This window comes from Lampetra fluviatilis, chromosome 24 (genome assembly GCF_964198595.1).
Source record: "Lampetra fluviatilis chromosome 24, kcLamFluv1.1, whole genome shotgun sequence".
NCBI lineage: Eukaryota > Metazoa > Chordata > Hyperoartia > Petromyzontiformes > Petromyzontidae > Lampetra > Lampetra fluviatilis.
In genome coordinates, this window is record NC_136298.1 from 9,571,963 (window position 1) to 9,593,885 (window position 21,923).

The 21,923-nt window shown below is 50.1% G+C and overlaps 1 protein-coding gene across 7 annotated transcripts in view; it reads right to left on the reverse strand.

Annotated features, from left to right (window-relative positions):
* Window positions 1–21,923, reverse strand: part of LOC144941126 (receptor-type tyrosine-protein phosphatase delta-like) — a 613,380-nt gene that overhangs the window by 571,186 nt on the left and 20,271 nt on the right. The gene's annotated exons all lie outside the window — the stretch shown is intronic.

A 21,923-nucleotide genomic window follows, 5' to 3' on the forward strand; every position in this document is an offset into this window, starting at 1 on the left:
TGCAGAAGCTCGTTCACCGCTTGTGACACGATATCACGGTTCGATTCGAGCGGCCGCCCTGGTTAATACTGCGGGCGTATTAACCATAAAATGCAACGCTAAACGTTAAAATGTCCCGTGACATCATTCACAAGTTTAGCCCATTGCGTGTTGGCATCATGAGCCAAGTTTTCCAACTTTAAAAAAATACCACCAAATTACTCACTTGGAATAGATATAGCAATCATTGTCGCCAACTGTAAAAACGCGACCCTCCTGAGACTCAGCAAGCCCTTTCCTGAGTAAACCAGTTGAATAATCAAAATAAGATAATACGGTGTTTCTCAGAAACTCACGTCATCACTTTGGCGAGTGTTTTAAATGGTGACAAATTTGAACCATGACGCCGACGATTTCTGGACGACCATCACGGCGCCCTTTAACATCTCCCGTCAAAGCAGCCGGCGCGTGCCTTTGTTCAACACTCCCGCCAGTATTAATCACGGTGGCCTCCAGGCTCGAACCGCGCACCAATGCAACACGGGGGGGAAAACATTGCTCGCACAGCTGAGCCACGTTCTCCATAGCAGCACAGCAAGGCGTGATCGTTTGTGGCGGAGTGCACAGCGACTCAGAGAGAGAGAGAGAGCACATGTGCGCTGCAGGCTAAGAAAGAGACACAGTTGGTTGGCAATGTTATGTAGCCACCGACTTAAATCCCCCCTGGTGAGTCAGCCGGCCTGTCTGCCTGTGTGTGCGTGCATGACAGCCGCCTCGGTGACTATGCCCCGTGGCTATGTATGTCAAGCGCACTCCCTACTGGCTCCGGATAATTTAACCCCTCGCAAGCAGAGCTCGGGGAAGTTGCTACCGCGGTGTAACGGCTCGCAACCAGCGTCAGCAGGGGGCTGGGGGTGGGATGTTCAACTTTGGCCCACACAAGTTCACTCATCACTCGCGACACATCACCCTCCACTCATCAGCTGTAGTGCCCCCTCCCCATCCGAGAGGCGCTGGAGCATAAATTTCGATTGAAAGCTTTCGTGACTGCAGGGATTCATCTTCTTGGTTCTTTCGGTAAAGTCACGTAGAAGGGAAATAATAAAAGAATACAAATAAAACATAATAAAATAATTCTCACGACGTTTCGGCCACAACGCAAGCAGCCGTCCTCAGGTGGAGAACAGGTCTGTCGGGGAGACAGCGTCTGAATGGAGCATCTTAAATCTCCACCCCTCAACGGTATCGATGGGAACGCCGCAGTCAATCAGCACGTCAAGCGGTGGTGGGATAAAATGTGGGTACTCACACGTCTACCAAGATGCCTGACCAGCGTGGAGGAGTATGTCAACTAGACTCTCTGGAGGAGCTTTTCTAGGAGCTCCCTCGAGTGGAGACTCTCCTGCCGGCAGCGGTGCGAGCAAAGCGATTGCAGGAGCTGCGCCTCTCTGCCTTTCGAGGAGCGAGTAATCGCTGAAATGCGGTCACGTGTCTGCCCCCCACCTGCGAGTTGGAGCACAGCGCGTGGTCAGATAATCCACTGGACCTCGTGTTCTTCTGGCTGCTCCATTGTACGCCCCGCCTGCGTGGTTCTGTACGCCCGTGTACGCGCTCAACGAGTGTTTGCATCCGCTACGTACGGGGAAGTGCTTGCTGACAGCGTGGAGCTTGGACAACGCCACCTCGACTTGCTGCTCAGGGCAGCAGAGCCGCTGATTGGAGTCCACCCGAATCCGGGCCCCTTCATCAGCACCATCGGTGCAGCACGGGCTGATATAATAGGGCTACGACATGCACCATCTCTTCATCATCTGCACCTGGAACCCGCTGCTCTCGTGATGCGGGTGACCACCGCGATGGCGATGTCACCGGTCCAGAAGGAAGCCGCGTCGATCCGACCGCACGCGGCGTCGCGCAGCCGAGTCGTGAAACGTGAAATAACTTTTTGGTTTTAAACTTCGTCGAGTCGGAAGGTACGGCGTCGCGTAATGTTTCAAAGGGAGTGGCTGGCAGTGATCTCGGGCATGCAAGCAAGCGGACGGCTGAACATATTTATACAGATATATTGGCTTTTCGGAGAACGTGGCAGGAAAAAAGGCACCCTCGTGTTTCACTCCAGGTCGTAATCCTGGCGGGAAGGCATTTCCCAAAGTGGGCTTAGAGGGGGTTTGCAGTGCCACCGAGATACACCGCGGAATGTGTGTGTGTGTGGCTGCGCGCCTATGGACACACAAATTGGCACAGAATTCTGTTGCCCAGGCAGTGACAGATGGCATTGAATGTATTTAATCAAACTTCCTTTAAAATGTGCGTCCTCGGCCAAAATGCATCATGACATGTAGTTCATGCACGAGAATAGATGTTAAACCGCACCAATGCCTGGCATCTGTAATTTTGCTTAGATTTGCCGTCAACATTTTTAATAAAAATGCGACTTTTTACTCGAAAGTAAAAAATAACGTACGTGATATCCTAAAATAACTGCGGATGTGTTTTGCGGTTGTATTTCATAGCTCTCTGTTAAATCTTAAAATAGTATACATTTGCGTCTGTAGAGGTTATTTTTTCTAGAAAATCAGCTCACCATTTTAAAAAAATGTGATCATTACAAACCACACAGGGTCTGACAATTCTTTTCCGAGCATGAGAGATTCACGACTCCACACAATTCAGACGCTTAATGATCATAATGAAAAGTAAAGTGATTAAGCGCCATTGGGAAATGGTGCTAAACTGACAAATGGAAATTCTGTGCGAATCACCACTGGGGGGGGGGGGGGGGGGGTGGGGGGCTCCATCAATCTCGCCGATTGCAGCACCGCTTTTCCCAAGGGCGAGAGGGGGGCCCGCCCCATCAGGCTGGTGGTCGTGGGGGGGCAACCCATCAGCGCCAGCCTAATTTAAGACAACAACAACAAAAAGACAACCAGGGCTTATTTTTTTCCCCCATCGTATTTGGGGAACGTCCCCACCGAAATTGATATGACAGAGCTGCCCCTTGAGAGCTCTTCAAGTGACCTCTGGTCCACCTTAAAAGAGGACAGCACTTTCCCACCGTTCTCTGCGTATGTGAGTAATTATTTGTCGCATGACAGTCAGACTGATATTTTTATTTTCAGAGCTGGAATTTGGTCAAATTAAGTACAGAACTAAATTCTACATGATTTTAGTTTTGTCGTGCCGTAGGCACCAGCAACTTAAGGCACTTGAGAACCTGGTTTAACCACTGTTCGCTGCTTGGATTCTAACCCAGGATCTTAGCGGTGCCAGCCTCAGCACTCTGACCGCTTTGACCTTGAGCCATGGCCGGACCTCCTCACCAAGGCTTCACTTCTCACGACTAGGGTAGGGGGCACGCGACCCGTACCCAACAGCCACAGCGAGAGAAGTATAGTGGATGTCTTGTGCCGGGTTGCAGAAATATTTGACGGGGTTGGCGACCCGGACAAACCCGGCCAAAGATAAATTCCTGGATGTAACCTGTCAGGGATTAGCGCGACAAATCTGGGACACGTGCTAAACCACCGTCTTTGACTTTGTCTCGCTCTGACACCAGTTCCCTCCACGGTGTCTCACCCCGCTCGCGGAGCGGATGACTCTGCAATTAACCTTTCAATATACGACTTTCTCAACCGTCCACAATCAGAACGGACCCTCTTACGGCCCCCCCCCCCGTTACGCTTCAAGTCTCACCAAACGAATGGGAATAGATGTGACCCCCACGCGCCGCGTGCGTTAAAACGCAACTCGAAGTAGACCAACAATAAATGTAAGAAGGCAGAGGGTTGTTCCTAAAAGTTAAGTTTTACTAAATTTACGGCCAAATTGCCATGAATGCATTATTTATTGTCGCGCCTCAGAAGCAAAGCAGAGTTGAGCCTAATTAGTGTTTCGATGGGAGACCTCTTGGGAGAACTAACAAATATAAAATTATTTTTTATTTTACCAGGTAAGACCCACGAAGCTATATCGCTATTCTTTCAGAAGTGACCTGGCCACAAATTATTGTTCAACCAGGTGGCGTATCACGTGGAAATGTAGAGCAGCCAAATACTTCGAAAAGCACGTTGATTCTAATTGTGGAGGAAAAAACCAGAGCAATCAGAGAAAAAATGCACGCGACCACAGAGAGAACGTGCAAACTCCAAATATATCGGCGCCAGGGTCGGAATCTAACCCGCTTAGGCTGTGACATAACCATGAAATGGCAGTACAGAAAAATATTCTGAAATCTATTCAAGCTAAACTTTCAGTGTCATCCCTTCGCAAGGCATGAACCCCTGACTTCCTCTCACATGAAGCCACATATCGTGGCATCGGCCAAAAATCCCAATGCAGAACCCTCCAGAAAAAAAGGCTCCTGAAACTCAGCAAGGCTTTCCTGGATAAATAAATGGCATCATTATCATTGTTGTTATTCATGCGCAGAGATTTAGTTAACCCCAGGATCGAGCATACCTAAGCGTAATCTAGTGCAAGTGAAGCTCTCTCCTTTGCGGTGAGAAAATAAATCTTGGTCTGCCCACTCGCATTTAGCGTCCCATAGTCACGTCTAGAAAGCCCCTTGCACACAGCAGCAATACATTTTGCAGTCGTTATGCCTCGTCAACGAATGGGTGCTTTGTGGGTTATGATTGAGACTAATGCTAGCTTACGGTGCATCGTATGTCACACTTGTCCTTAAGTGACCTGACACAGTCCTTGTTTTATACACTAGGGTTTTCATAAAACATTACGTATACACTACGTTATCAAATAGAGGGGATTATAGACTTGTCATTATTACTGTATTATTATCGAGATCATTATTTCTCTTGCTATGGAGTTCACAAATCCAGCTTGTAATGTCGTATAAATCATGTTTTCACACCTGCTTCGTGCGTCTGGTTAAATAAATATATGCAGCGATTTCCCCATTACAATCCTATCCATTACAATGCCAGTTATTTCATTATATATAGTGCTGACGTCCATTTCATCATTTTGCTTCAAAAGGGATTAGAATCTGCTGCTCGCAAGCAGCCCACCTCCTCAAGTAGCTATTTCATGTCAACATCCTTGGTTTTGCCAGTAATTATTTTTGCTCTCTCTTTCTCTCTCTTTGCCAATATTTTGAGGTTTAACTTCCATCGCACAAACCTTCGAAGCGCTTCCCGTGTTCAATGTTGGTCGCCCTTCGCCTCCAATGAGCACGGTTGACTACGTACGGTGCGAAAGAAGTTCAACATACGTGTACATGCATACAATGTACTGGGGACAAACGTCTCTCTCTCTCTCTCTCCTCGGCTTGCAAACTTGCTGCAAACGGCATCTTTTCATTTTAGCCATCGCAGGAGATGCGTCGTGCAGACGAAATGCAGTAAAAGCGTTCCCATCACGTGCGGGTAAGCCGCACGCGTCCCTGCATATATGCCCGGTGCATAGGCATGGACACACTTTACAGGTGAAGTTTCCTGGCGCACCTGCATGTGGCCAGCGGCACATTGTCTCTCACAGGCGGCCAAGATGTGCACGTAAAAATCGGAGGTTTCAAGTTTTTTTCAAGTTTAATTTATTAGCTATGGCCCTGTGAGCCATTCGGCTCTTGAATAGGGTGCAACCGCAACAAACAAACAAAAAAACAAAAAAACAAAAACGTGAACAAGAAAACATCTTAAGGTGACTATGTGCAAACAGAAAATCCAAGAAAAGACAGCAAAATATTGCAGAAAAAGCACCGTACACCAACGCTGTGTGCAAAAATCCCAGTGGGATGCAAGTCAAACAACAACAACCACAATACAACTTAGATTAAGGCAATCAGTCTAACTCTGTACTACAACAAACATGGCCAAACCGAAAAACTTTTCAAAAATCACCAAAATAAAGCCATAAAAGCAATGAAACAGTGATCATAGGAACACAGTGATCATAGGAAGGGGGTGGGTTTGCGGCTGTGGCTTTAGGAGTCCATCCCAATATTTTATTGGGATCTACAACTCTCTGGAAACTCAATGGATGGGACCGATAAGAATTCCAAGCTCCCAACCCACCATGCATTTGCACACGTGTGCAAATGCATGGGGTGGACGGCTCACGATAGGATTTAAATCGCATCCAAAGGTGAACGCATCTCAAGACGCCGTAAAGTTGCTGATTTATGTAACAAGGGAGCAGGGGAGTGGTCAACCGCAACGTCTCAGAGCTCCAAGCTCCAATTTGTCATCCCCATGCGAGTTGAGAGCCTCGCGCGCAGAGAGCAGCAATCCATTTATAGGCACGGAGAGAACGAGAGAGCGCGCGCTGTGGGTTGAGGAGTGGCGGGGCCTCGATTACATATTCACCTGCAATTTTATAAATGATATGAGCACATCGTGTGATGAGATGCGACAACTGGGCTTTCACATCGGAGTGGCGTCGTCACCTCCTCGCCACTGCCACACAGTGACTGAGATACTGAAACACGTGCGCGCATTACAGCTCGGATGATTCAACTTCCCCGACGTTTCAAAAGAAGTGTTTCAAGAATCAATTATCAATATTATTTTGACAATACAATGCAGTACTTCATCTTCTTGGTTCTTTCGGTAAAGTCACGTAGAATGGAAATAATAAAATAATAAAAGTAAAAATAATAAAATAATTCTCACGACGTTTTTTTATTTTATTATTTCCATTCTACGTGACTTTACCGAAAGAACCAAGAAGATGAATCCCTGCAGTCACGAAAGCTTTAAATCGAAATTCAATACAGTACTGTACGGATAATGATAGTGCCTCCAGTGGCTGAAGGGGTCACGTGAATCTATTACAATACCGTACAGTAAATTGCAAAAAACATCGATTCCTTCTTTGAAATGCACTTAAGTGAATGCCTCGCGAGCTTCAGAATGAACATTCATCGATTCATTGACGCCGTCCTATTGTTACTGCGCGCCGCAGCGGCGCTACCGGCTTATATATGTAATGTAGTAACTCGGCGGGAGACGACTTCACGGGTAACACACTCTTTATTTTATCAAACTCGTTCACAGGTGACTAACACCTACTTTGTATCTCGGGTGACAAACACCCACTTAGTATCTCGGGTGACAAACACCCACTTAGTATCTCGGGTGACAAACACCCACTTAGCTACTTGGCGACTAACGCCCACTGAGCTACTCGGATGACCAACATCCACTTAGTATCTCGGGTGACAAACACCCACTTAGCTACTCGGCGACTAACGCCACTGAGCTACTCGGATGACCAACATCCACTTAGCTACTCGGCGACTAACGCCACTGAGCTACTCGGGACACTCCCTGCCCGGGGTATCCGTCTCGACTGTGGGTCCCCAGCCCGACCCACGGGGGCGTCGGACCCCGGGTCCCACAGCCTCGCCTCCGAGCCACACAGGGCCCCGGTCCCCACAAGGACGGCGGGACTAGGGGTCTCGGGGCACTAGGTCTTCAGCTCCGTCTTCGGGTCTTCAACTGGGTAACTCTCCCCGAGTGCTCTCGCGCGTCCCCCTTTATACCCCACCTGCGGACGTCGCTGCGAGCACCCACTTATTCGACCAATCGCTGGGCGCTGGCTACGATCCTGTTTTCCCACATCTCATCGTGCCTCACCACCCACGCCGCGCCGCCCCGTCATCTGTCACTCCCGGCGCGCGCGTCCACACCACGCCCACAACGCGTGCCCAACTCCGCACCCCGCGCCGCCCCGTGATCCATCACTGTCACAGTCGGCGCACGTCAATACCACCACTACATCACCCCCTACCACATAGCTCGCAGCCGACCCGGCTGCTATAAAAATATACAAACCGCCCTGTGTGCCCCGTAACACAACACAACAACAAGAACAACAACTAACGTAACAACACAACACGACGCGAACACTACCATCCGCAACCATCAACCAATGCCACCGCGACAATAGAACAATATATACAAACCGGCGAGTGACAATAGCAATGTGTATGCAGAAAGGAAAATAAATGGACAAATTTTTTTTTTTTTTTTTTCTTTCGACTCGTGCGGTGTCCCCTTCTTTCCGAGCGTCCCTACAACGGGACAATACCCCGGCAGAGGGGAACACCGGGCGAGCTCGGTGTAGAGAAAAAAACGTCTTCATGAAAATTGTTGAGCCCTAGCCCGAGTCCGCCTTGCCGGTCCGTCGTACGGCACCAGACGCGGTTGAACGTCCGGTGGTGCCGGCGGTTCAGGAAGACATCGGCCAGGCATCGAGGACCCGTGCGTGCCCCGGGGTTCAGGCTCCCGACGGTCAGCAGCCGTCAAGCCCGAGGCACCTGGGGGTGGGTCAGGTGGAGACACGTGAGGATCAGCCTGCGACACCTCCCTCCCCGAGTCGACGGTCACATCACACGCCCGGTCGTCACGGCACAGAACGGGGTCACACGGTGCCGCATAGGGCTTCAGTCGGGAGGGGTGCACATACCAACGGCGTTTCCCCCATTTAATCTGTATACTCTGGGGTCGTGCAACCCGCACAATTTCCACCGGTCCCCTCCAAGGTCTCAACAACTTGGGGGACGTAGCCAACGGTGCATGTGGACAATGCAGCCAGGCCTTATCGCCTGGTTTCCAATCATGCGTATGCACCCTCCGCTCATGCAATTTCTCGTTCGCAATTTGCCGCGACCGCGAATTCAACCTCGCCGCCTCCCGCGCTTCAGTCAATTTGGCGATATTAAATTTGATGTGGTCTGCCAATTTAGATTTTGCACGTGGCTGGGAAATCCCCAGTTGGACGTCCATGGCCGGATCGGCCTCCCGCCCATACATAAGAAAAAATGGGGAAAACCCCGTCGCCGCATGAGGGGCCATTCGATAGGCCGCGAGTACCCCCGGCACCTGTAAGTCCCAATCAACCTGATCGTCGCAGACCTGTTGGCACAACATAGACGTAATCGTCCTGTTCAGACGCTCAACCATCCCGTCAGTCTGCGGGTGGTAGGGGGAAGTACGCACTTTCTTTGTACCCAACAGGTCGCACACCTCGCGCAACAAAACGCTCGAAAAATTCTTTCCTTGATCCGTCAGCATGCGTTCGGGGGCGCCCTTGTCCAAAACATAACCCTGGACAAAGGCGTCCGCCACCGCCGCAGCCGACTGGTTGGCGAGCGGCCATGCCATAGGCCATCGGGTGAAGTATTCCACGCCAACCAGCAGGAACCTATTTCCCCTTGGTGTAGCCGGAAAGGGCCCCAAGATGTCCAACGCTACCAATTCGTTTATACGCGAAACCTGAATGGATTGCAGCGGTGGATTAGCTGCCAATGGTGGCGGTTTCCTTTTGGCGCACCCTACGCATCCCTTAAGAATATTCGCCACGTCGTTACCCATCCCCGGCCAATAATAGTCTCGCTGGATTAGGGCGAGCGTTTTGTGAAAACCCAGATGCATGAGCCGTTCATGAGCTGCCAGAACAACCCTACCCCGCATAGCAACAGGCACAACGAGCACGTGACGCCGGGACATGTTGTCCCACTTCATCAAAAGGCCCTGTCTGCACACCCAGGAACCGACCCGCGCCTCCCCTAGCTCGGGAGCGCCAACTTTCCGACGTAGCGTAAGTAGGGAGCTGTCGGACATCTGGAGACGGCCCCACTCAACGAGGGGCAACGACAACAGCGAATCCCTCCCCGTGGGGGCGTCCTCTCCCGGGGTGTCAGAGGCGGCGAGCGCAACTCCCGGGGTGCCGGCGACCGGGGGTTTGCACCGCGCCGATCCCAACAAACATGTGCAGTCCGTGCACGGAGGCAACCGCGACAAGGCGTCCGCATTTGAGTGTCGCAATCCCTTGCGGTAAATCGTCGTGAATTGGTAGTCCTGAAGGACTTCCAACCATCGGGACAATTGGCCCGATGGCTGTGCCACGCGCATAGCGTATTGTAGAGCCGCATGGTCCGTACGGACCGTAAAATGACGGCCGTAAAGATACGGCCTGAATTGCTGTGTAAAAAACACAATCGCTAACAATTCACGACGAGTTACGCAATAGCGTTGTTCGGCGGGGGAAAGAACTCTACTACCGTAGGCGACCACCCGTTCAACCCCCCCGACCACCTGTGAGAGCACCCCCCCGATACCCGTGTTGCTGGCGTCTGTGTCAAGCAAAAACGGTTGTGTGAAATCGGGGTAACACAAGGGGGGAGCCTGCACCAAGGCGTCACGAAGGGAGCAGAACGCAGCCTCCTCTTCCGCCCCCCAGTGAAACCTCACACCCTTAGCCGTCAAAGCGTGCAGGGGCCTGGCTATGGTGGCAAATTGCTTGACAAAACGACGGTAATAGGAGGCGAAACCAATGAAACTGCGAACCTCCGTGACCGAGGTTGGCGTTGGCCATGAGCTGACGCAATGCGTCTTAGCAGGGTCCGTCGAGATCCCTGAACGACTCACGATATGGCCCAAATACCTGACCGATTCCCGAAGCAGAAAACATTTAGCCGGTTTAAATTTAAGCTTAGCGGAACGCATCCTGAGGAACACCGCTCTCAGTCGCTGGAGGTGCTCCTCGAAAGTCCGACTAAAGACGATGATATCGTCGAGATAAATCAAACAGGTATCCCATTGGAGGCCCGACAAAACCAATTCCATGAGTCTCTGGAACGTGGCGGGAGCGGAATGTAAGCCCATGGGCAAACGGTTGAATTCAAATAGGCCACCAGGTGTCCGGAAAGCAGTTTTAGGTTTAGACTCGTTATCGAGTGGCAATTGCCAAATCCAGAAAGCAGATCGAGTGTGGAAAAAAACTGTGCTCCCGCCAAGGCATCCAGCGACTCATCCATCCTGGGGAGCGGATACGCATCCGCCATCGAGATTTTGTTTAAGCGGCGGAAATCGACACAAAACCGCAAGGACCCGTCCTGTTTCTTTACTAGAACAATAGGAGCACCCCACGGACTAGAAGAGGGCGAAATGATATCGGCCGCCAACATATCATTAACCGCCGATTGCACATGTTCCTTCTCGGCTGGGCTGAGCCGGAAGGGATTCTGACGAATAGGGGCCGCGTCCCCTGTAGCTATGTGGTGGCGCAACAGGTCAGTGCAGCCGATATCGTACTTATGTTTGCTGAACACATCAGCAAACTCGAGTAGCAAACCCCTCAATGCTCCCAATTGCACCTCGGACAAGTTAGCAGAACCGGCACACAACGAGTCCAACCACTCAGTCCCCTCATCACTTGGAGGATGCGACTTGACAGTGAAATCTGCTTGAGCCACGAGCCGTTCCTCAACGGGTAGCGGCGCGGCGTGAGCCAGCACCGTTCCCTGAGCAATTACGGCCGGCCGCGACCCCGTATTCAGGACCATTACGAACGGCTCACTGTCCCCTCTCACCATGGTTTGAGCAACCGCTAAGTCGAGGCCCCTTCTGGCTCTGTTAGACGGCCCCAACAGCACCCCCTGTGCCTCCGCACCCACCTCGAGTGGCTTCCTGAACCGAAGGGGTACTAACATTTGCGATCCCGGGGGCACCCGTACAGTGTGAGTTGCCAGCGCCTGCACCGTCGCACAAACCATGCGCATTTTGGTAGGGCTCGTCAAGAACGCAACCCGCCGACCTGACGGAAGCTCTATGCAGGCCTGATCTATAAGAATTTTGATGGGCATTTTGGACAAAAAGTCCGTACCTAGCAAACAGGGAACGGCCAGCGATGATGATACAAAAATAGGGCCCGCCAATTTGATGTCACCAATGCAAATAGTCGCCCGAATCTGGCCGATGATCCCCAGGGATCCCCCATTCGCCGCATAAAATGGCACGTCTACTGGCAGAAGGGGTCTACTTTGGACGGGAAGAATGTTATAAATAAGGTCCGAGATGATGGTGGCCGACGCACCCGTGTCAACAAGCACCCGGACCTCAACCCCGTCAATGAACCCCGTTACCACGGACGACCCGGCCGATGCAGCCACGATCCTGTGGGCCAATTCGGACCACTCGACTGCTTGCGGGCCGCGTACGGACCCCCCTCGCCGAAATGAACCCCCGGCACCCAGCCGCGAACCCCCCACCGCCAAGCGGCGACCCGAATGTGCCGTGTTTGTGGACCGAACGTGTGAGGTGCCGCGACTTGCCGGGTTTTGTTGGGATGACTTGTGGCCCTGGTCGTCGTCCCGACGTGGTCCTGTGGCGCGCTGACGCGGGGCCCGGCACCCGGCTGTGACGTGACCCCGAAGGCCGCAGTTGTAGCAGACGACGGACGTCGTAGGTTTCGGTTGCTCCAGCTTGCGGGGTGAACGTGTGGGCGAACGACCTCCCGTTCTCCACTCCCCCGGACGCGATGCAGCGAAGGCCTGCTCCTGATCCGCAGCTGGCTGAGGTTCGGCGATCGTGGCAGCCAGTGCCGCGTTCCCCGCCCATTTGCAGACGACCCCCGGCTTGCGTTTGAGGACCTCGTACGCGTGAATGCTCGTGGCGATCGCCAGGGAGCAGATATCCATCTCGTCCGCCACATTGATGGGGACCCCCAACTCGTGGGCCAACGCCAGCAGCTGCTCCGTCACCATGGCGTCCTTCCCCTCCTTATCCATGCGGGGAAAAGCTGCGTCCGCCAAGGCGAGTAGTGCCGTGCGATAGGCGAGCGTCGTTTCTCCAGCCACCTTCCGCCGATCGTAGAACTGGTGGCGACACGTGGAGGGCGGCCCGAACACCTTCGCCATCAGGTGTAGTGCGGCCTGGAGCGTAGAGCGGGACGACCTTGCAGCAGATGTGAACGCTGCAAGCGCGTCGTCGTCAAGCATCGCTGGCAACGCACGCAGGGCAGTGGTGTCGGACCACCCCGACATCTCCTGATGAGCGAGGAACCTTCGTTGGAAGGCTCCCCAGTCGCCCCCATCCGCCTTGAACGCCGACAGCGCGGGCAATCTTTGCTGGAGGACCCGATCGTCGTCGACGTCGGAGAGATTTTCCCGCGCTCCGCTGTAGTTGTGTAAAATGTCGGCTCGGTTGTCAGGCGCAAAATGGAGAGCTCCGGCGCGCGCTGATGACGTGGGCTGCGCTGAGCGGAGGTGTCCGGCCACGTGGCGTCCGTCTTTCCCGCCAATCGGTGGCGGCCCCCCAAAAACGGCGGCAACTTCCAGACTTTTGGCGCGAAGCGCCTTTTGGCGGGATTCCTCCAACGTCGCTTCCTCCACCAACCCCGCAGCCGTTTTTCCGCTCGCCGGAACGGAGATGTCGGCCAAGACAGCGGCGGCGGCGAGTAGCAACTCCGCCAACCGGGAGTGCGCGTCCTGGAGGCTGGTGTCGGAGGCAAGCGGAGCGTCGGCCATCACCGCGAAGTGCTGCATCGGCGGCAACTCCTCGTCCTCTCCTCCCGAGGTTGGTGTCCCCGGTACGCCGTCGTCGTCCCGACCTCGCTCGTGGGTACGGGTAGTCTTCCTCGTGTCCATACTTCTTGAAGACAGGTTTACTTCTGACGCCAGTTGTAATGTAGTAACTCGGCGGGAGACGACTTCACGGGTAACACACTCTTTATTTTATCAAACTCGTTCACAGGTGACTAACACCTACTTTGTATCTCGGGTGACAAACACCCACTTAGTATCTCGGGTGACAAACACCCACTTAGTATCTCGGGTGACAAACACCCACTTAGCTACTTGGCGACTAACGCCCACTGAGCTACTCGGATGACCAACATCCACTTAGTATCTCGGGTGACAAACACCCACTTAGCTACTCGGCGACTAACGCCACTGAGCTACTCGGATGACCAACATCCACTTAGCTACTCGGCGACTAACGCCACTGAGCTACTCGGGACACTCCCTGCCCGGGGTATCCGTCTCGACTGTGGGTCCCCAGCCCGACCCACGGGGGCGTCGGACCCCGGGTCCCACAGCCTCGCCTCCGAGCCACACAGGGCCCCGGTCCCCACAAGGACGGCGGGACTAGGGGTCTCGGGGCACTAGGTCTTCAGCTCCGTCTTCGGGTCTTCAACTGGGTAACTCTCCCCGAGTGCTCTCGCGCGTCCCCCTTTATACCCCACCTGCGGACGTCGCTGCGAGCACCCACTTATTCGACCAATCGCTGGGCGCTGGCTACGATCCTGTTTTCCCACATCTCATCGTGCCTCACCACCCACGCGCGCCGCCCCGTCATCTGTCACTCCCGGCGCGCGCGTCCACACCACGCCCACAACGCGTGCCCAACCCCGCACCCCGCGCCGCCCCGTGATCCATCACTGTCACAGTCGGCGCACGTCAATACCACCACTACATATACATCGATTTGCCCGATTCTGTCATTACGTATGTAAATTATCGTGACCCCATTGCGTGTGGACTTCATTTTTTTTTTGGCCCCGTTTTGGTCAAAAGCAGAAACGACGCGTGGGCGAGGGCTCGCTGTTGTAGTCGCATCGACGTGAACAAAAGTTTTGGGCACCGGATCCTCGGGTTGCGGGGGAGGGGGTCACACTTAAATGGACCTGATTGTGTAATCGTCTGTGTGGTGCGTGTCGGCTGTGTCCAGGGACTACCCCCACTTAGGCACATTCGACTTACGAATAAACCTGTCCGTACGTCCAGTTGCCTGTTTGGACCGAGAGTCGTAAGTTCAACAGACACGCAATAGATGGCGGTGGTGGCATCTACATCTGCGGAACGTGAAGAACCAGTGGCATCTACATCTGCAGGAGATTATACATTTTTTAAAGCCATTCCCCGTGTTTAGTGTACATGTCCTACAACATGTTGGGAATCGACAGGAGTAAAGTTGGACTTACGAACAACTCGACTTACGAACAGACCTCTGGAACCTATCTCGTCCGTAAGTAGAGGAGTCCCTGTAGATATACTTTACTTACGAGTCGATTGACACCATGGACACCCCCCTCGCAAATGGGATGTTCCACCTCAACGGGGTGCATCCATTTGCAACGTTTTAATCAATTAATGAAACATAACGACCATAAACTCCAGATGCTTACCATTCGCGGTGGGTGTTAATTACTTTTAATTCATTCCACCAGTATGTGGACATTTGGGCTCTTTGCAATGTTTTCAATCAGTGCGCACTACCGCGACAGTATATGGATCAGCAATACGGACATCCATCCGGTAAAGAAACTTAAACAAAGGTTGAAAAGTTCACGGAGAAGCATTAAGAGATGCACGCTTGGAATTACACTGAGACACACACAAAGAGGAAGCCGGGGATCAGGGAACGAACGTATGTGCCGTATGTTACACTTCTTTCGCACCGTACGTAGCCAACTGTGTGAATCTGAGGTGCGGGGGAAGGACAACTAAACACAAAAAGCTGTTCTAAACAAACGAGTTTGTCAATATAGATGACTTAAAAGTGCATAGCTCCTGCAGCTTCCTAATATCGGAAGGAGGAGCGTTCCAGATGGCCGCAGAAGCGCATCTAAAAGCGCGCGATGCGGTGAGCGTCTTTGTTCGATGGCCATTCAAAAGCCGCTGCTGTGAGGATGACCGGAGTTGACGTGATGGTTCATGCTCCTTGGCGAGATCACCAAAGGTATCGTGGTTCATTTGCGGCAAGCACTTTATGTGTAATGTGTGCGACCGAATGATGTGTTCGTTATGGCCGATGAAGGAGACTGGTAATGGAACGGAAACCAAAAGGGGGTGGAGAGATCATGCTCAATATAGATGGAACACGCAGACCGCGTGGATGGAACAATGATATCGGTTCGTGTGCCAGGAGCGAGATGGGTTGTGGCATCGCAGGACATTGATGGACGGTAATGGACGGCGCTGGAAGGGGTAGAATGACCTTCGCCCAGCGATTGGTAGAAAATGTATGATGATGCAAAAACATTACAGATATAGATCACCATTCACGATCAAGACCACTTTATTGGCCACTACAACAAAGCTATCATAAACACTCAACATTTAAACATAATTACTGGATACCTGGGGAGGGTTGGGGCGGCGGGGGGGGATGGCCGCAAAACAAACATATCATCATGGGATAAATCGCAATGACCTTACACAGTGACCTTACACGACAATTACATCGCAGTCGCGTGCGTCAAGATGAAAGGAGCCTCGTTGCAAGCGGCTAATGTGCGGGCGTGCGTTTGATCTGCCTAAAGTGGTTGTCAGCGAGGCTGCGCTCCGGGAACATTGGCAGGTTTTGGAACGTCGCAGAGGGCCCAGCTTGGGCTGCCTGCTGCTGCGGTGTGGCGCTGTAGCGGGGCAGAAATGCATCCGCCACGTAAGCGACGGAAAATTGTGGTCAGAATGTAACGCAATGAATGTTCAGAGTATTTGGCCGCTGAACATTTCCATTTGACGATAAGCCACTTGTCGTTGGACCATTATTTTTTGTGGCCAGGTCGCATCTGAAAACAAAAGCTATTTGACTCAGCGGCGCCTTACCTGGTAAAATCAAACAATAGTTATTGTTGTAGTTTTATGTTTCGTAATGTTCAGGGCAGTCAATGGCCCGTCAATGTGGAGGGATGACCGCTCAAATTGTCGATAAAGCTACGCCCAATTACTCCATATATGGGAATGCAAATTTAACAATGTATAATTCATTCTGTCGCGGATTCATTCCGTCTTCTTACAGGGCGAGTGTGCGCGTCAAAGGCGGCGCTGCTGCTATTTTATTGAAAACGTGGAGAGGGGGGTGGAAACGAGAAGAAAACACACGCGGCCGATGCGTTTGGCTCTGTGCCCACTCAGAATCAGAATCTTTATTACTCCTGAAAAAATCCGATGAGCTATGAAGCTCTTTTTCACAGATGTCCAAGTAGCCCCCCCCCCCCCCCCCATTAGGCATTAGGTGAAGTAGGCTAGAAAAGTGCGGTTTGACGCTCAGTTGCAGATATCGAACACAACCAATTCCTTTTAAAGATAATAACACTGGTCAACACACTTTTTCTGGCATAAGGTATTCCAACGGTTGCAATGTAATTTTGGGGTGCTGATTCCAAATCTGGCATCAGTTTTTGTCTATCACATCAGGTTTTTGAGATATCAAATATTGCATTTTCAATAAAAACTGCAGAAGAAAAATATTAAATAAATGTGGATATCTACATAAAATGATATTTTAAAACACACTATCCTAAAAATACAGCACCATATTTTAACACTAAAGCAGTCACTGACTCGCAACAACTTGCAATCATAAGTGACAGAGTTAATTTCGGGTAAAATCAATGAAAATGGGGTATGCCGATAGCATAAAAATGAGATGTCATAGAGCAAATCTGAGATCAGATTTGGAATCAGCACCCTGAAATTAGTCTAAAACAGCTGCAAAAATCCAGGCCAGAAAAAAAAATTTTGTTGACCAGTGTGATTGAATATTATTAATGAACAGCCCTTTGCCGGCTTCGCCGTGTCGGTCGTCGGAGTTGTTTGACCATACTTCACCACGCTCGTCGATGCGTGCCAGGGGGGAGGGGCGTATTAGAACGTCCAAATATTAAACTCATCGTGCATTGCGATAACCACTGTCCCACATCACTTCATATATGTGGGCCGAGTATATGCATTGCAAGATACGCTATATTAATTTCCTTGGAGTCCAGTGCAAGATCAAATCACGACTTGGTAAATGTTTGATTAAAACATTGCGTGATGCCGCGGAATTATCGCTCAGGCCACTGATGTGCGTTTATCGCCGTTAATTCTGCACACCCGTTCTTGGTTTCACACGACTCATCATCAATCCTGACTGGGGTTAATCGCGCCGCTCACGTATTTGGCTTTAGCGGGTGCCACGGGTGCAAGTCCACGTGGACTTCAAACACAACATATCGGTTACCAACAACCCAGAACATCCTGGAACACATGACGTAGTTTTATAAAAACGTGCGTTCGCTGCGCTTGGGTGGATTATTAACATCCCAGGATGGTCAAGAGATCGCGGCCGCTTGGGGAGGCCTCGTCTAGCAGTGGATTCACCGTGGCTGATGATGATGATGATGTTCTTGTCACACTTACAATGGCGGTCATGGTAGCCAAAGAACATTTTCATGAGCCACTGATTGGGGATTGTAAACATTGTATTTTTTTAAAATATATATCTACCAAATAAATGACGATGATGAATAGGTATTGTTTAAAAAGGGGCTTAGGGAGAAAATTTAACATTTTAAACTTTGGTGACACCGTTTACTTTAATTAATATTACACACTTTTATTGAACTTTTCGTGTCTGTATATATTCTTTCAAATATTTGACGTGTAACATCTTCGGATCCACGAAGCCGAACGAGCTGAAATTTTCTACACTGACTCGTCGTCTCGCGTGACAATTCAAGATTTAATTTAAAAAATAACCGGTCCAGGTTCCCACCTATCCTAACCCTATTCGGGTTTATGACTTAATTTTAATAAATCATAATCATAATAATCATACACTCAAAATCTGCCCCCCCCCCTCCACATTTCAAATCTAGAATGGTCGCACCCAGGTACGCGGGGGGGGGGGCGGAGGAACGTCTCGTCCAATCACAGCGGCTGCCTCGAAGAGCCTCTGACCAATGAGATGCCGCGTTTATGGCGCCGGAGCTGCCCGCTGTGGTCCCCTACTTCCTTAGCGTGAGACCAACAATTACAATCATTCTTCATTATTGTGTTAAACAATAATTGTTATTGCCACTATTGTTAAAACTAGCTTCTTTGCCCGTCCTTGGACAGAAGCTGTACTATTTACGAAAAAATTGAGCAGACTATATTTGTATCTTGTGTAAATTTAATGGCAGTGATTATTGTACCAAACTACGTCATAAAACACCAGAGGTGTGGACTCGAGTCATGTGACTTGGACTCGAGTCAGACTCGAGTCATGAATTTGATGACTTGCGACTCGACTTGGACTTGCATAACAATGACTTTGTCCCACCTATGAGATGTGGACTCGAGTCATGTGACTTGGACTCGAGTCAGACTCGAGTCATGAATTTGATGACTTGCGACTCGACTTGGACTTGCATAACAATGACTTTGTCCCACCTATGAGATGTGGACTCGAGTCATGTGACTTGGACTCGAGTCAGATTCGAGTCATGAATTTGATGACTTGCGACTCGACTTGGACTTGCATAACAATGACTTTGTCCCACCTCTGTAAAACACCTCACTTCATGTCACTGTAGCACTGTATATAACTGACCTTCCATTTGTTCAAATTCACCGCTCTGATGCTTTATTCTCTTCTGCTTACGGTCGCTGGGGTTGAAATAAATGGGAATTCGATACAATATTTGGAAAATCACCGAGAAATGTCTATTTTACCATAATGTAGAAGCATAAATGCTGAAGAAATAAAGACACCAAATCCACTTTGTTGCTGCGTACAATTATTTATTAGATTCACTTTCAATAAATTTCAAACTTAAAGCGAATTTGCGAAAAAAATTCCGCTCGACCTTCTGCGTGAGTGTAAAAATCCACCCGCTCATGATTATTCATGACTTGGGGGTGCGGCATGTGGAGTGACGTCACGCGCGTTACACACAAACAGACGTTCTTGGCTTATTATAGTAGCAATAATTACACAGTTAGAATCGTCATAAAATTGTATTATCGTTTGCATTGTCACGCACGCTCCGATGCGCTGAGCGCAACATGTTTATGCTCCAGTTGAGCGAGCAGGCGAGAACAATCACGTTTTAGAATTAAATGCCGGAATCTTATCCCTAGTTTGATTGGCAAAATGTTCGAATGATGATTGTTGGTATAAATACTCTAAATTAAAGTACTAAATCTGTGCACGTTGAATATGGTCTTGCAATATGCACTATTGTGCATATGCGCGCATTGTTATAACATTGCAGTCTCTATGTGCCTTAACGTCTTTCACACAGTACAGTACTTAATACTCACAAATACAATGAAACGCGTTAAATGTATCGTGTTGTTTTAAATGTCATTTCACTATTTTGCAATCAGGGTGATTGTTATTCTAATTGTAATAGCCGTGCTGAGTGCTATCAACCTTTCATTACGTAGACTGTTGTACAGCAATGCGCATGCTTTTCGTTTATTGTCGGGTCAAGGGTTGACATTGGCAAGCCATCATTGTCATCTCTACAGGGTCAAAAAATAGGTACCACTTTGTGCGAAGTCGTCAGTGGTTGTTAAACATGGTCCCTGCCATGTGAATGTGGAATTTCCACTGGTTGAGATGAGTGCAGCAAAATGCCCCTCGGAGCATAGAGACATTTTGTCAATCCACTGCTGGATGAGGGCTTTCCCACGCCGTGCTGGTTGTGGAGGCCGTTTGACCATACTTCACCCCGTCTGGTCAGTGCGGATTGGTAAAGGCAGGAAGCATAGACGTACAGTACAAGTGGATATAAACACAATGTGACAACCTGTTTGTGCATGGTGTGCACCAATCCAGGCACTGTCCAAGCTCAGATCTGCTTGGCTTTTGACTTCCCACCACATCGTGTGCATTCCAAGTCTAGGCGATTTCTTCATAGGCGTTGTGGGGTTATAGTGATGCTGTTCTTAACGGTTAACATCTCGCGGTGCCGAGATGTTAACTACCTCGCCGGCTATACAGGAGGTGGGTTCGATGCCGACCCTCACGCCTGTATATTTTGAGTGTGCATGTTCTCCCCGTGGTCGCGTGCATTTGTCTCCCGGTCCACATTTAGAAACATATGCTTCGAGTATTTGGCTGCTATAAAATTGCCACATGACAAGCCACTTCATTGGGCTAACATTTGTGGCCAGATCGCTCCTGAAAAAGAGATGCATAGTTCGCATGGGCCTTATCTGGTAAAATAAAATATCAGTGTTGATTTATGGCACGTAAAAAAAATGTCTCTTTCTAAATTTCCAGCCATTAGTCTTGTGTGTTTAAGTGCCGCGCTCATATTGGTGAAAAGGCTTGCGTAGTAATAAAAATAGGTGCAGTAGTAAAAACTAAAGGGGGCAATGGGACAACCCTGGATTTTCTTGCTCATGCCACTGCTGGTATTCATCTTCTTGGTTCTTTCGGTAAAGTCACGTAGAAGGGAAGTAATAAAATAATAAAAATACAACATAATAAAATAATTCTCACGACGTTTCGGCCAGAACGCAAGCAGCCGTCATCAGGTGAAAACCAGGTCTGTCGGGGAGACAGCGTCTGAATGAAACAGCACACGAGCTTGGAGCGTATATTTAAGCGGGGTTGGAAGGGGGGGAAAGGGCGCTTCGACAAAATAATTTGCATATCAAAAAGAATTTAGCATATTTATGGGAAATGCAGGAATGTGATTAGTACTACATATGCTGGTATTCTGCACCACTCTTCCATGCTGGCTCGAGGCGAGAGCACCCACACTTAACCCCACCACGCGAAAATCTCCCATTCGACTGGCTGCCGTGTGCCTATTGATTTTGCTGGGAGGGGCCAGAGGCGTGGGGGAGATTTAAGAAAAATTGCTTCCGCTGGGAGATCGAACTGCCCACTTCTGGATTGCATGTCCAGTGTGGTATGGCAGGATACAGCCACCTATTGTATACCCCAAAGCCGAGTAGGTTAAACATAATGATCTGATGACCCATACTTGGTAATCTCGGCAGATCACAGGTTTGAGCCCTCGCACCCCAAACGCAGGCCAGGTTCACATTATGAGACCACAGGGCAAAGAGCTTTGTGAAATGCTTCATCATTTATATACAGTATATAAATTATTTATATATCACTTTTCATGAGAACATTATAAAAGGTACATGCCTTGGGGTCCCACTGGATATTTAAGTGACATTACTGGATTAGTATATCCATCCGGATGGCACGAGGCTTGCAACTGGAAGGGCATGAGTTAAATTTCAGGTCTGGTGTTGACATCGTCGCCCTTCATATCTCAAGGGGGGTAAAAGTCAAGTACTGTTTTATGGGGAAAGTCAAGAATGGTTGTCCTCTGGATAGACTTTCCCCTGCCATAGGAATGTGGAATTTCTACCACTTTTTCAGGGCTTTAATCAGAAGATGAGCCCCCACATTCTGCTC